Here is a 15,321-nt window from a genome sequence, read left to right on the forward strand (position 1 = left end):
TTTGAAGACATAAGGAACCAGTACTAGAGAAATGCAAGACAGAGAAGAAAGATTTGGTTAGTAATAAGCTTATTTCAGACCTCTTCAGATTAAGGTCAAGTATAAAATTCTCATCAGTTTCCAGTTGATTTAAATTAGGGATGTAGTGATTTGACAGTCACCTCCATCATCATCCTGGGCTAAGAATGTAGAGTGTGAGCAGGTCCACAGAGTCCAATGGAAAGGGTACCTGCAGCCTCCTCATTTACAAACGATGCTCAGAACTGTTAGGATCTAAGGTGGTGGTTGTCTGAATCATTTCATTGAACTCTTTGAAAGGGGTTCCACGGAGAAAAGCTTTGCCAACCTCCACTTTGGCCAGCCCTCCAAACCAAGGCCGCCTTCAATTAGCACACGAAACAGACTTAGAAATGGCAGCCCTTTTCCCTCTATGCTTGTTAACTACTTTTATTTTCCATTTTATTTAAGATACTTAATTTGTTTTTAGTGATTTACTCTTCTTTGTAATTAGACGTAGCGATTAGCGAGCATCTCCTTGGCAATGCAGTTTTCTTGAACAGAAATGAGCTTAAGTCAACATTACAGTTGCTGCTACTAAGTATGTATAAGGATTTGTAAAGGGGAAAAAAACCAACTGGATTCCTTCTCTTCTGCTTAAGCAATGCAAATGAGAGGTAAGACAAAGAAGGAAGTAATTAGTAGGAGGGAGGCAACCAAATGGATATTTTAAATGCAGAATCCATTCATAACACAGCACTTCTCAAGAGAGCTGTTCTAATAGATTACCTGGCTGAAATGTATTATTTAAGTCTCAGTTGTTTAGAGCCAGAACTAAACGCATCTCCTCTGCCTTTGGTGCATAATGTCTTTTGAACAAACGCAGGTCATTACGAGTCTACTGATTTGTCTCTGCAAAATCAGATCTGATATCAGTAGAAAGGCAAGAGGACATAAAAGGGGCCAGTCATGCCTAGGGATGTGAGGCAAATGTCCAAAATAGACTTTCATGATAATATAGAATCAATATGGCAAAATGTTCAAACAAATCATGAATACGAAGGAATTTCTTTTTTTTTAACTAAAAAATAGTTTTACTTTAAAAATCAGGTAAAATAAATGCATCTTTTTTCACAGGGGAGTTTCACAAGTAGTTTCATGGCTTTCTTCCTGCTTCTAAGTGTTGGTTTCACATTTTGTAAGAATTTCATTTCAAAGTGTCGCCTGTCACTGTGATGAATGCAGAAGCCATGCTTCCCCTACTGGGGAGCTGCTCATGTCCGCCTCCGTCACTCTTTTTTTTCAGGTCTCCAAACAAAAATTCCACCACCACTTCTTTCAAGTTGAAAGGCAATAAGGCCTTTTCCCAAGCTGAGAGGCTGTTTCCGAGTGACAAGTCCTTGTCACAGTTAAAATGTGAGCAAAAGACACAGAGGTTTACATGCCTCTGGTAAACCTCAGCTGCCTCGACCCTCTGTGGGTCACGGATTAAAAAGTCCCTCAGTGGCATCCTGGCTCCAGATAAACCCTCACCAGTGAATGGAGAAAATGAGCCGAACACCGGAGAGCTAGAACGCGGTCAACGTGCACCACGGACCGCAACTCTGATGGCGCTCAGAGACTTCAATCCAAATGACACATTCTGGAAATACACAGCAGACAATCAGACAGTGTGCCACTCCCCAAAAAAGCACGGATTCTCATTTTAATGAAGTCACAACTCTGGCTAATAAGTCTCCATGTGTGAGTGTACCTGTGTGCGCATGCACACTTTTCCTCCAGCAGAAATAGCAAAGTATTTTGCTAACAAGCACAGGAAGAAATTCCATTTTAAATCCCCTGCACAAAATACCACAGGGCCATGAATCAAGGCCGGTGCTGAACTCGGTGCTTAATTAAAAATAAAAATGGGAAAATGAACATAAACGCAATTTTAAAAGATGAATGATTGATAGGAATAATAAATAACTTTCAAGATCAAAAGCAAATCGAATCCAGTTACGACTCGACCAAAAATATCAAAATGCAATTATACTGTTTTCACACATCATTATTTGCCATTTTGGGAAATCAGAACGGACACATTAATTAATGTACAAAACGATATTCAATTAAAACAAGTGCAGTGTATCCTTCAAGGTTTTACACTAGAATTCTTGCCACCGTCCCCTGCTCTTGGAGTTTATACCAAGAAGTCTCGCACGCGTTTATCGGACGTTTAGCGTTTATCTGCCAGGAACACGGCCTTCCTCGTGAAGATTCAGAAACCAAATGACTGACACTGTGGCATGGCCACACTGCTGGCAGCCCTTTCCCTCAGGGCTCAAAACGCTCCCTTTTTTACCTTCAAAAATAAACCAGCAAATATGTTTAACACAGAGAAACGGCTCTTGCTTTCCTTTTGCTTGTTTCCCCTTCCAGAGAAAATGTTTTCAGAAAGAGGCTGGTTGCTATGGAAGCTTCATTGTCGACCGCTTCAGTATTAGAAGGTTGGAAAACATTCAACCATTTCAAGTCACCTGACCTACTAAACATTCTCAAGTTCATTATAATAAGAATGAGGAAGAGACAGGCAAGGTGATTTCAAAAAACAGTGTAGCTCTTTGCCCATAAATGGACTGCAGAGCTTAGTAACTACAATCTTCACAACCACGGCAGATTCTGACACAGTTTCCTTCCAGAAGCTACTCTTACAAATGAGGGCATTTGAGAAAAATAACACAGATTCTCAGATTTCTAAAATAACACACAGTTGTTGTCATTGTTATCTACTTAGTGTCAAGTTAGTGCTCTGCAGTTCAATTCAGTCAGGCAGCCAGGTCTCCAGCAAGTTCATTTCCCAGAAAGATACATTTTCATCAACGTGAGTACAAATAAAGCAGTGGAACCCATGGAAAGCAGTTTTCCAAACTGGCTTGAAAAATGGAACGGCTTCCAATCTACCATTTGGACGTTCAGTCTCTGAGAACTCATGTGGACTGTCATGTGGTCGATAGGATCTCATCCTAATACCATTAGCAGAAATGAACTGTAACCAATTGTAAGTGGCTACTAATTGCCCATGACAATGATGGAAAACACTGACTCAACCTCAGAAGAGTTCATTTAGTCTGAGTGGTAGAGATACAGTCTGAGGCTATCATAATTATATCACAGGTTGACCTTATTAATTAGCCATTCTGGGGTTCTAACTGTAAAACAGAGATGAGAAATGAGTTCACGCTGACAGTCTGGGCCATGTTAACTGAATTGATTGGCTCATTCCATCAGAAAAAAGAGCCAGGATAATGCAAGTAAAAGAGAAGTGGCTCCCTGGTGAACTCAAACTCACTCAATTGTTTTACGTATGTAGATTATTAGTAGTATCAAGCTTGTTTTGAAAGGGTTCAGAACAGGTCTCCTCAAGATGGGCCACTTTGACACGTGGAATATTTTGAGTTAAAGGCAATCAGGACCTGTGGGCTCAAGAGAAACTTTTACCTCTCCCTTAAAGAATTTAAATTGGGAGCCCTGCCCATAATAAAAGTTATTACTAGAAATAAATTTTTATGACCTATCTGTATGGCAGGGCAAACCTCTAGTTACTGAACATCTGCACTTCTTAGCATCCTGTGAATTCCCTCCTCCCCTCTGAAGTCCCAGGCTCCTATCCCATTCCTTAGCTCAAGACGGCATATATACCTCATCTTACCTTTTTGTCTCTGACTGTCTCATGTATGTGGAGTTCTTGTACGTACACAATTAAATGGGATTTTCTCCTGTTAATCTGTCTCATGTCAAGTGAATTCTCAGACTAGCCAGAAGAACCTAGAAGGGTGGAGGAAAATTTCTTCCTCCACTACAGTTTCAAAGTTTGCTTCACATATTGGAACAGTTTTACTGTGAGGCCCAATTTGATGACATTAAGGCAGTGATTCCTTAAAATTACAAAGCTGGGATATGCATTATGGCTATTGGTTTGGTTTTTAATACCTCTCATACTCTTCTTTCTCCTCTTCCCCCTGCCCCCTGCCACACTCCTCGTTTGTACGGCACATTTTTACTTTAAATATTGAAATAAGTTAAAACTGATACTAGTTTGAATTTCACAGCACCCTTGGTGAGGACAGAGATACGAGGAGGTGAAAACAAGGCTGACTGTCAGCACTTTCAAGATTAAGCTTCAGTCCTGGACACAGTCAGCTGGAATTTGCACCTTAACTAATTTCCAAACACCAAACTGTTGCCATATGATAAGCACCCTCTGAAGGGGGAACAGGCCCAGTGTCCCACAAAATGATTGACAGCAGCATTAACTCCTTCTTCTGTCAAGGAAATCAACAGACCAACAGATACATAAAAAGCTAGAGGAGACAATCACAAGTGACCGCATCCTCTTGCATATACTGGCACGCTAATTCCCTGACAGAATAGGAAATTAAGACTGATGCCACTCATGAAGCATGGCCTCCTGTCACACACACTGGAAGGGACGGATTGCACCGGGCAGCAACCAAACTGCCAGGAAACGCATCTCCTTTTTAACTAAGAAGTGCAAAGCCAAGTGAAGCTGCAAATTCAGAGATGGCTATAAAACAAGAGATGTGGGTCCCACATGTGGATGGGTATTCTTTCAGCTGTGAGGGTGAGTATTCATTTATCAATCCAAGGTGACATGGCCTGAAATTCGGGTGCAAAACAATGAAGCGGTAGCCACAAGACCCCCTTGCAAGAGCCTGACTCTGCTTTGGTCACTATTACCATTCCAATGAAGGGACCTGAAAGTTGTATTAAATTTCTTAAAACTTTTTGAAAAGTTGAGAACAAATAAAAACTTGAACACCGTATGGTGGTAAGAAAAATGACCTAAAACTTACAAATAGGACAAGGTAGGGGGTAATACAGTATGTCCTCATGTTGTCATACTGGGGCGTTGTTTAATAGGCCCGGCCAAAGATGATTTAATTCTCTAGAATGTATGTGTGTCTGATTTTGTTAAGTATTTGATTAGAAGTTACCGGTTAACTTCTAGATTTATGTCCAGTTGAAAAGAATACCCCAAAGATAATGGTTTTATTACTCTCTAGGACAATAATCACTTTTATATATAATCACGAAATTTTATTCTAATATTCTTTTCTAAATGCCTATAAATACTCAATTCTCAAATGCTCTTTACGCCTGCGTTGTCATCTTACAGGTTTCCTAACTGATGAGCTAAATAAATCTGACACGCATTCATTCCATATCTGATTCAGAGTTACATTTTTAACTTGCAGAAAGTTTTCAGAGTGTTAAGCTCACTTTACGTCATTCAGGAGAATTTTTTTGCTTACCTTTCCCTGTTTTTCTATGGGTTTAATTTGACAAAATGAGTTAAGAAACTACTAGGCTGGTGGAAAAAGAATCTTTTTTTGGGTTTTCCTCCATCTTTGATTTAACTTTTTCTTGTTTTGCTTCCCAATCAGCAGAGAACGTGCTCACTTGACTGCAGAAATGTACATTTTAATATTTCCTCACAAGGATGGTTTAGCTACTTAAAAAAAGCTGGGAAAGGCATTAAAAGAAAGGTAGAGCACATTAATTTTCTCCGGGGGCTGGCTCACGTGTCCGTGGCCTCATTTCTTGTAGGTCCTGGGCATGTGGGTCAGACTTCTCTCAAGGCTGAAACGGGTTGAATAACTTCTATAAAGGAGGCCATGTTTTTCCCAAAAGTCTTCATTCCTTTGCTGAAGAGCTCCCCCGGGATGACTGCCTTACGCACCATCTCCTGAGACACAAGCAATTTCACTTCATGCCCTCAAGCTCCCGGACTCTACAGGAGCTTGTTAAAATGATGAAAACCTGAATCTGGGGGGTGGAGGAGGGCAGTGGTTCCAGAATCATGTTACTTTAGGAAGCAAGTGGGACAAAAACTAGAATCAAACATTCACACTGTGGGCTTACTGCTTTCTATCTTCTCCTTGAAATTGTTCACTTTATACCTTAAAATCATCCTATTTGAAAGAAATTAAGTTTCAGAAGGTAACTCAGGTAACTGATACCTAACAGTCTCCACATGACCTCACACGCATTAACTAAGGGTTACAAAACTAAGCATGAGGTTGAAGGCAACAACTACATCTTTAAAAAAAAAAATGAATTCTACGCATTATAGAAAATTGAGGTAATAGAAGAAAACACATGGCCTCATTCTTCTACCATAACCATTAGTCTGTTGATATATTTTCAGGCTATATTTTTAAGTTTTTTACACATACACGCATATAATTTCTCACTTAGAGGACATCAATTTCCCATCTATAATTTGGTGAGAGTAAGGCCTAACCCTCATAGAACTCACAGAATTGTTTGTGAAATTCTACTAGATCACTTATGACCCAGCCAAGTTCTGCCAAACAGAAAATAATCAATCAATATTAGCCATTTTTCCTAATTATTATTCTAATTTTACATGGCTGTAAAACGTTCCATTAAGTGGAGATGCCATAATTTCTTTAGCTCTTCTCTTAATGGCTGGCTATTTAGGTTGTTCCTAATTTCTCAATTAGGAACATCTTTCAACTAGGAACAAGAGTCATAGACAATGCTGTAACTTCATTACCTACATTTCTAAATTACAAACCAATCTTTCGGTGTTCTCTCAGGTGAGTCTGTTACAATGTCTGAATATTTAACCTATATATTTCTTCTTTATGAAATACTAGAAGAAATGCAGAAATTAATTTGAGTGTGTTTTCACTGGGGGGAAAAGAAATAAAAAAGATGAACATCCAGGAAAGGATACAGTTTACTCTGCATTCTCCAAAGGTCACGAATAACAATTGTCTCAATCTGGAAAAAAATGTTATTTATTCCTTTAAAAATATACATACATAAAATCTTCTCTTTAACTTGCTCAGTCTCCGAACCACACCCTTTGTCCCCTTTCTCTCTACTTTAGCAGAGTTACAATGCTCCGCGGGCTCCTTCTGATGGCTTCTACCTTTTCATCATCTACTTACTCCTTAAGGTTTTGCCATCTGGCTTCCGCCTCCGCCAGCCACCAAAATCACTCTTTTCAAGATGACATATTACCTCTCCTTTTTAAAACTCTTCCTTCAGCTTCCACAACTACATTCTCCTGAGTCTACTGCCCCCTTGTTGGGCTCATCTTGACCTTCTCAACATAGGGACACCTGAAGGAGCTATGCTTATCCTTAACCTTCTTCTCGGCACATACCCCCTTCCTTGAAATTCTTCACTACCTCTAGTCTGAAGTATAATTCCTGTATTTTCAGTTACTATATCCTTTTCACCTCCAAAGTCCTATGGTCACCTCAACTCAGCAAGAGCGAAGCCGAATTAGTCATCTTTGCTGCTTTCAACTGCCAACCTCCAGTGTGGCAGATTGCTTTCCAAAGGTGGCTGCAATAATCATTCCTGTCCCGCATGCTCTTTGGCAATGTGACCTTGCCACCTCCCCAGTTTGAGAGTGGGAGCCCAGTTCTCTCCCCGTGAACCTGGACTGGCCTTAATGATTCTCCTGTAACCAGGACGATGAGGCAGAAGTGGCACTGTTTGACTTCTGAGGATAGTTAGAAACGATGACGTAAGTCTCACCTGGTTGTATTGGAATGCTCCCTCTCCAGAAGTGCTCTCTCTCTAACAACCCAGCAGCCACACTGCCAGAAACCCAACAAGCATGGAGAGGCCACGCATGTGCTTCAGTCGCCAGTTCCAGCTGAGCTCAGCTTTTGAGTAATTCCATGTCAGACAACAAAGATTCTCTCCTTGACCAAACTCTAGCCAGTCTGCTCTGAGCCCTTTCTTATACAGGCCTTACCCTAGCCTAGAAGGACTTGAACAAACTACACAGTTTCTAATAGCTCAACGCTGCACCCCTAGGGTGACCCTCCCCTTCCCCCCAACACTTAAAGTGCCTATGAGGGAAAGCTCAAGGTGACCAAAGCAATTTATTGTTTGTCCCAGCCAACATGTGAAGATAGGGTCTCCCAGCCTCCGTGGGAGGACAGAAGCCTAACTCCCATGAGTGCCACTTAGGAAACTCAGATGGGTTTTACATGGACCAGAACCCTCCTCTCACCCCCTCCCTATTCCGTCACTCTCCCAAGATTGTCCCTGAGCTAACATCTGTGACAATCTTCCTCTATTTTGTATGTGGGACGCCACCACAGTGTGGCTTGACAAGCGGTCTGTAGGTCCATGTCTGGCATCCAAACCCGCGAACCCTGGGCCGCCAAAGCAGAGTGCGCAAATTTAACCACTACAACGCTGGGCTGGCATGCCCTCACTCACCTTTTAAGATGCCCAGTTACCTCTGTACAAAGTTGAGTTCAGCTCACGCTGGACTCTCTTCTCTATCATAATAGCACTATACTGATTAAAATCTGTTGTGATCACTTTAATCAGTGTCCAGGGTTGTTTATCTTTGACACAGACAAGTGAGTGAAGAAGCTGGAGATGATTCCAGTCCTCAGCCCACTGAGTCACTGCTATTCACTTGAATCTTTCCAGCTGAGGCCCCAGAAATCATGGAGCAGAGACAACCCGCCATCGCTATACCCTGTCCAAATGCCTGACCCACCAATTCCATAATGAGGTGGTTGTTGTTTTATACCATGCAATTTGGAATGATTTCTTATGAGGCAATAGACAGCCGCTACACTCAACAAAACCACCAATTCTGCGTGGCTCCCCCTTGCTTCCCAAGGCATGTATTTTCCATGTCCATTTCCAAAACTGAGGCAGACAATCATTGCAAGAGTCTAGGTGAGCAGCAACATGCACATGGGCTCTGCTTCTCTGTGCTTTCTCCTCTAATCCATTCTGCATACTGCTGAATTAATCTTTTTAAACCACAGGTCTAACCGTGTCATTCCCCTGTTACAAACCCTTTAGCAGATCTCCAGTGTCTATGGAGAAAGTCCAAACTCTTAAGCTTGGCATGCAAAATTCTCTCTAAATTGGCCTAAATTCACACTCTCTGCCTTATCTCCCATTTTACACAGCCTGCTCCAACCCAACTGGATCAGTCACTCTTCTCTAGAGGTGTCCAAAATTCTTCCAGGGCTTTGCCTTGCTCATGCTGCTCACTCTGCCGCAAGTGGCCTTTCCCCTCACGGCCATGGGTAAAAGTTCAGGCCTCTTTAATGCACAGCTCTGCCTTCCCCCAAAGTCCTCAGCACTCATTACCTTCACTAAGAGCCCAGACCACGTCTTGCACATCTTTCTATCCCCAGGGCCTAATACACTGCCTTGCACATAAAGGGCATTCAGTTTTTCTGTCCTTGCTGAGACTATATCAGAAAGACAGATTTTGTTGGCAGGAAAAAGTTTAATCATCTGGTCTGGAAACTCTTCTGCCTTAACATTTAATAAATACGACTAAAGTACAAGGTTGTGGGAATGACCACCTCCATTCCTCCTATGGGAGATGTGAGAAAGCAGAACTATTTCACTTTAGTGAAAAAGAGAAGTTTAGAGTGAAATTTTAACTTCAGGTGCCTGGAGAAGAGGCCTGTCAAAGAACAGACTTTCATAGTGCTACCTAGTAAGCAGTTGGTTTAAAAGGTGTGTGTGTTGAGACCATGTTCCTATTGGAATGTGCTGTTGTGATAGGCCAATTATTCCTAGTGACTGGATAATACGGAGCCAAATCCCATCCTAAAGGGGATGCACCTCCTTCCAGGCTGTGCTGAAACGCACTGGCATTTTGGTAATAAAATGATGGACAGGCGCAGCTTGTTGCTGTATGATAACAAAACCGCTTCCCGGGTCATTGGTGACGCCTGAATTCAGAAAGGCATAAATTAGGAGGGGAAGCCCACTGCTAGTTTCCTTCACCTGGGCAAGTTTAATTAGCAACCTTCCCAGGATAATATATTTTTGCCTTGAAAAAGAGCTGGCAGTTTTTAGGTTTAAGATAATCTAGTGTCACCTTTTCAAAAAAACATGTTATCATCCATACGCTATCAAATTTATGTATGAAACATATCTACTATCACCTACAAACCCCTCTTTTATTGTGCACTGTCTGCTAGCTGGCATCTGAAGAGCATTCCTGAGGTAATCCACACACCCTGTGAAGATAAAGGAATTCACCCAACTCACACCCTGTGAAGATAAAGGAATTCACCCAACTCAGCACAAATTCTGAAACCCAAATGCCAACTTTATAGATACACACTATCATCACTGTGCTTTCTGTTTATTCTTGGGTATTCTTCTTAAATTCCTTCTAGAGACTGAAACTGCACAATTCTGTTGTCTCCTGTGGCCCAAAGTCTCTCAAACTCACCACAGAGTGACATTGTGACACACAAGCCAGCAAGCGTCTCCAAGAAAATCAAACACACCTAATTCTTTTTAAAAACCCAATCCTCGAGGATCGATTTCTCTTTCAGTGGTCGCTCCCTCACCTCCTTCTGCTCCTTTAAGATGGCAGAAAACACCTTCCCCCAGAATTTGCAGAAATATATTTATAAATGAAATTTTATTTTGGTCTCGCCATGCAGGAAGCTATTACCCGTCCGTTATCTTTATGTGCGTGATTAGGAATAATAGCTGATTTGTGAAGTTATCTATTACGGGAAATAATCAAGATTAATGAGCCCTGTGGCACTTGCTGAATGCCTTGGGAGATTCATTGCTAGGGCTGTGCATTTCTCTTGTTGCGTTGTTGGTGCTGTCAGGAGTTTCTTTTACAAATGCAAATGGAGACATGGATTAATTGTGGAAGGGGAAGAAAGCTTTTTCCATGTTATCAAATATTTTGGACTCCTCACTCCCACCTCTCCCAATGATACTGTTTCACACAATGATGCTGGAGTCTAGTCCCCATCCCACTTTACACCCAAGGACTGTTTAGCTGACACCCTCCATGGCACATGGACTATCCACTTAAAGAGTCTTGTCCCAAAGTCAAGGTTTATCCCAGATGGAAAGAAAAATGTGAAATGACTGCAAATGCCAAGGGCCCTTCAATCACTTGTTCAGTCAGCGAATTACTGTTTTCTCCTCCATGGAACTGCCCTCTAGCTATCGCGGCTGTTGTAGATGGCAGAACCATTGCTGCTGTGTAGAGGTAACTTTGTTCTGAATGGCTGGATTGACCCATGACAGTTCTGTACCGTAGGCATCTCTGGAAATGGAACAGCGATCCAGGATGCGAACACAACTTCAGTAGCACTGCCTCTGGATTGTACTAACTGTGTAGTTAATGTGAAATTACAAGACTGCTTCCGACACAAGGTGATGGAGAGGTAGTGACAAAAAGCTCCCAATGACCAGATCCCATTTGGAGGAAGCAGAATAAGGCATTAGGTAAGGGCAAAGACCCTGAGCCAGACAGCCTGTGTTTGAATCCCCGCTCTGCAACGCCCTCTCCCCCCATATGTAAACCCTCTGTGCCCCAAAGGCCCATCTGTAAACTGGGGAAAGTAACAGCACCAATATCACAAGGTTGTTGTGATGGATTAAATGAATTAATACATGTGCAAGTGCTTAGGAAAATCTCATAAACGTTAGGTATTGTTATTATTTTTAAATAGCCATCTGTCAGGGGAAACATACTTGAAATCTCCCGAACTCTTAATCCACGGTGTTCTAACACACTGCTTCAAATCTTTAAGTTCCCAGTGTTTTTCAGTGGCCAGAATGAGGGTGTAATGGATGAGCTCCAAATTAGGAGCTAAAAGGGCTGGCTTCTAGACCCAGGTGAGTCTAACCAACTAACAGTACCATGTTGGTCAAGGCACTGTATATCTTTGGGTCTAGTCTTCGTATCTCTAACATACAGAATTGGAAAACGGTCTTGAATCTCTTCAGTAATGGTTATCACATAATCCTTTAGGTTATACTTGCTCTTTCTGTTAACATAGGGGGAGGAACAGCACCAGGAGTGAATGTAAAACCAATGCAATACACCCGAAATTTTATATGAAAGAAAGGAAACCCTAACAAAACTACATTTGAATATTTAGAAGATTATGGCATTACCAGCTAATAAAGCCACAGAGTGCTTATTTGTAGAAATTTTAACAAGTCAAAGCATCTAAAAACATACTTTGCAAAATTAGCAAATAGCAAAGCATCCCAATAGGGTACGTTTAATGTGCTCGAGCCTGCATTTCCATAATGATATTAAGAGGATCATTGGGTTTATTTAAAAGCATATATACTGATGACCTTAGCAGTTAGATGATAATGGCCTTTTTGTTGAAGGGGTTTATACTCTCTAGACCATCATTTTTGCATTTTCTTGGCAGAACTTACAAAATAGTATTATTTTTTCTTTTATCCCTTTGCCCAGGACTTGTTCATTAACCATCATCAGGTAGAGACTGAGCTCTCTACACCAACAGCAAATTGTCTAGCTTTTAAAGCAATATATTTATTTTCAATTTAAAAGCAGAAATTCCTGCTGGTGAATTACACCACTTGTGAATTTAAGAGTATGATTTCTTCACTGCTCTCCCAACCCTGTCCCTCACTCCGCCTGTTTACATACTGCCTATCTTTTTATGCCCTAATCAAAATCCAAGAAGTCATCTTCAACCTTTCCAAATGACATTCATTTCTCCCTTCTCAGAGCCCCAAAGCCTTTCATACTTCTAATGCAGCATTTTGAGTATCACATTTAATATTGTGCTGGTACATTCCTTCACGCAGCCCAATAAGACCCTAAGTATAGGGACCATCTCTAACCCATATTTACCAATATATAGTCAACCGTGTCTGTGTATTCCTCTGTCTGTCCAATAAGATCAAAAATACAAAGACTATGACTTAATTAGTGTTTGTTTCCACTACAGTTCCCGGCACATACCATCCACAAAGCTGTTTCTCAGCACATATTGTAGAGTTAAATAATTTCACTTTCATGGGGTTATATCCGACTAGACAACTGGAAAGTAGATTCTTCTAAATTCTTCCCTCTTCTAGAGGGAAATGAATGATCCAAGAGACAGTTTCTTTTCTTTGCCAAACAATTATTTGCCCAAACCAGCATGGACTAGAACTTCACAGTGGGCTGGTAAGTGCTCTGGACCCCTGATTGTGGAGTTCAGCCCCTTGGATCCACAGAATGGTAAATAAGGTCTGAAACAGCCCATACTTTGGTTGATGAGATTGGCAATGGGAGGCATGGAGTGAAAATGTGGTTACTCTATGACTGATTGTTTCAAAGTCCTCTCCATCCATTCTCTGATTTAACTCTTCCTATCAGTACATGAGAAAAGCATCATGCTCCTTTTAAAGATGAAGAAACGGAGGTACAGAGAGGTTAGGTGGCTTGTCAAAATAAGTGATGGAACCAAGATCCCAATTCAAGCTGTCTCACTCCAGAGCCCTTGCTCTTCACCACTAAACTTTGCTGGAGGGGTCACGTGACCAATGCATTTCTCATCCAGTGCAGGAAAAGGGGAATCAGGCATACGGAAAGAAGATGGGGAAAAGCAGAGGACTGAGCAAAGGTTTTTGAGAGAGGGTACATGGCACTACCTTAGTAAACGCTTTCATGTAAAACTTGAATTATTTTCCATCATTCATGGGCTGGTTATTTGATTATTCTCACTCATGTTGATGACAAAGAAATACGACAGTCACCAAACTATCCTTAGCAACAGTCTCCACTGGCTTCTCTACCTCTGTTACTTAAGTTCAACTACATTTAAGTTCAATGGTTCCTATAAGCCATTCACAGAACCAGTCAAGAAGTTGAAATACACATTTGTTTCCTTTTATCAGGAATTTGCCAGTTGGTATGGCACCCAATAACGGGCATCTGTCAAAACGATAACAGTCCTTTCACCAGCTTGCTTTTACTTTCCCAACAGAGGTGTCAGCTGTCAACAGATTCTGTAGTATGAACAGAAGGGTCATTATGACCTCTGACCTCACTGCCAGTCAGGACGGAATAAAAATCACAGCCAAAGGAAACGATGCATATTGGGATGGGACCTGGGGTTAGGATCCATCCTCATAGGTGACTCTTTTGGGAAGGGAGAAAAGGAACATTTTTCCTTGTAGAAATGCAATTCTTTATCTGGCATCTATTTGGAGACATTAGTATAAAGTGAAAAACTTCATTCTGTTCTAAATAATATTAAGATACTACTAGTGATTTCATAACAGCTAGTTACTACATGCAAAGGGGATGCTGAACACATACTATGTGAAAGATAGCAAAGCTCTGATGTATCTGCTTGGAGGTTGGCTTCCCGTGCCAGCCACAATAAGCATCTTAGAGTCACTAGGTTCTACATTCTACTGGATGAGACAACCAAGTCACAAACCATGGAACGATTCACAGACCGCCATGTGCTTCATGCTAAGAGTGGAAAGAATTTAGTTTTCAGCTTAAATTTGGAAACATGAAACACTGGCTCTAGAGATTTGTCATCAGAAAATCACAGCATTTTTCGAAAGGGCAGGGATCTCAGAGCTCATCAAAGTAATCCCTTCATTTTACAGATGAGAGAAGAGAGAGCCAGGCAGGAGGAGTGATTTACACAGTTACTCAGCCAAGCACAGCAAAGTGAAACTGGAACCCAAGGTTTAGGACTCCTAAGCCGCCATGTTTTCCACTCTGCTGGGAAACCTAGCCCAACACTTTGTCCATATCAGCCACCAATACTTTGTTGTTGAATAAATACCTGAGTGGTCTGGAAATCTAGAAAACCTGGAGGGAAGAGAGTTTAGAAAGGGCTATCAGGTCAGGGAGCTCATCACTCCCATTGTTTCAACAAAAGATGTGAGTTCACCCATTGTCTATAACTGGGCAGATTTTCTTTAGGGTCTTCTGTTGGAAGAAGCTAACGCCTGGATATCGTTTTTTTGGGTGCTTTTTGGGAAGAAATTACCACTTTGAATTCTGAGAGAGTACTTGGGGGTTCAATGGGGTGGGGATGAGTAAGAGAATGGACAGGACTGGAGGCCAAATATTGTTACCTTTCTTACTTCTCTCCTCCACAGAACCCTGGCTCCAACCAGAAGTAAGGAACCCAGAGCCTCAGCCCCTAGGCCACTGGAATACTGACCACGTTGTTAAAAATTGGCCAAAAATACAGGCAAATTTGAAAGTCTCTCCACAGAAAGAAAAGCAGGCCAGGGTGGTGTGCGTGACTGTCCCCAGAACAAAGCTTGTTTTGTTTTTCTTCTGCATGACTTCAAAATGTATGGAAGAAAATACCAATATTACGGGGAAATTAGATTTCAGGGAAAACACATCAGTAGATGACCAATGTGTCAAAAACCTTTCTTTCCTAAGAAAAAGAATATCCTGGAGGCCCAGCAGATACACACTGGAAACCCTTTAGTGATGCTTATTTACCAGAGTGGGCA

At 41.5% G+C, this 15,321-nt stretch overlaps 1 protein-coding gene and 1 long non-coding RNA gene across 44 annotated transcripts in view; both read right to left on the bottom strand.

Annotated features, from left to right (window-relative positions):
* The window catches only part of CELF2 (CUGBP Elav-like family member 2), a 789,997-nt gene that overhangs the window by 227,392 nt on the left and 547,284 nt on the right, over window positions 1–15,321 (bottom strand). The window lies entirely within an intron of this gene.
* On the bottom strand, window positions 1,910–15,062 carry LOC139080525 (uncharacterized). Its single transcript, XR_011535093.1, has 2 exons — window positions 10,092–15,062; window positions 1,910–10,058 (listed from the first exon to the last, which is right to left on the bottom strand). It is a non-coding gene; the product is annotated as an uncharacterized lncRNA (long non-coding RNA).

The sequence above is a fragment of the Equus przewalskii genome, chromosome 30 (assembly GCF_037783145.1).
Source record: "Equus przewalskii isolate Varuska chromosome 30, EquPr2, whole genome shotgun sequence".
Taxonomy (NCBI): Eukaryota; Metazoa; Chordata; class Mammalia; order Perissodactyla; family Equidae; genus Equus; species Equus przewalskii.